Source organism: Triticum dicoccoides, chromosome 3A, assembly GCF_002162155.2.
Source record: "Triticum dicoccoides isolate Atlit2015 ecotype Zavitan chromosome 3A, WEW_v2.0, whole genome shotgun sequence".
NCBI lineage: Eukaryota > Viridiplantae > Streptophyta > Magnoliopsida > Poales > Poaceae > Triticum > Triticum dicoccoides.
The window spans coordinates 761,981,703-761,982,873 of record NC_041384.1 but is presented as its reverse complement, the minus strand read 5'-3'; positions in this window follow the sequence as shown (position 1 = coordinate 761,982,873).

Below are 1,171 nucleotides of genomic sequence, written 5' to 3'. Positions count from 1 at the left end.
TAGTTTAAATTTGAATTTTTCAAAATTTGTGTGAATCACTAGTTTATGAATAACTTTACTATAAAAATTGATTTTTGAGTCATTCTTTTTCCTGCTATTTAAAATTACTCTGTTTTATCATTATACTCAATTTGATAAGTTTAGTTAGTCATAACAAATATTATAGGCATTTTTTTTCTTTTTTGCTATTTATTTTTACATTTCTACTTAGAACAAAATACTTCTAGTTTTTTAGTGATTTCTTTTTTCTTTTAGGTCACAAAAATTATAAACTTTCTGTATCCCGATCATATAATAAACACATTACTGCATCCCGATCATATAATAAACAAGGGTTTTTACATATCCCCAAGAACTAGGGAAATTACCCAGATATGAGAATCACATAAGAATGATCAAAGTTATCCATGTACAAAACTATAATCAGTTTGGGATTGTAATGAACGAGTTTGGAGTTTACAGCGAGCTGGATGTGAGAGTAGATGGTGATGACGTGGATGTCAATGAAGGTTGTGGATCTCGCTGCCTGGACTCTGTACTCGGGTTATTAGCATTGTGGACGCCCTCTTGTTGACCCCCCCGGATCCCTTCTGAAGGTGAGGTTTCTGGTTTTAGTTTCTTTCCTAGAGTCCCTCTATTCGTCATCTAGAAGATCTAACTGCACAACAACAATGTAGTTGATCAGACGAAAGCGACGGCACCCAGCATGACCACTAGTATGAGCGGGCACACTCATACCAGAAGTTGGCTTTACTCAAAGAGCAGAGATGTTGGTTTTTGGTGGACTCCACTCTTCCTAAGGAACGCTCCTGTAGCATCCAGTATTCATCGAAAATATAGGTTTTTTTTAGTAAATACTCTAATTCTCCTCAATCTTGCGAGTCTAGTGAAATCAGGCAAAAAGGGATAAGAAACCACGGTAAAATATAGATGAAAAAAGTCTAAGAAAATGGTACAAAATGGACTCATAAGTGCCATCAGCTAGATAATATCCCTTGTCATTCCCATTTGCTGGCCTAGGGAAAAGAGGATATCTCAGCAGAATATTAATGTCATTGTGGAACTCGCACATGCCAAAGTAGCAATGCCAAATCACAAGTACCCACCAACAGATAAAATTATTATCTACAGATGGCCAGCGCTCTCGCGACGTCCGCGCCCCACGCGGGTG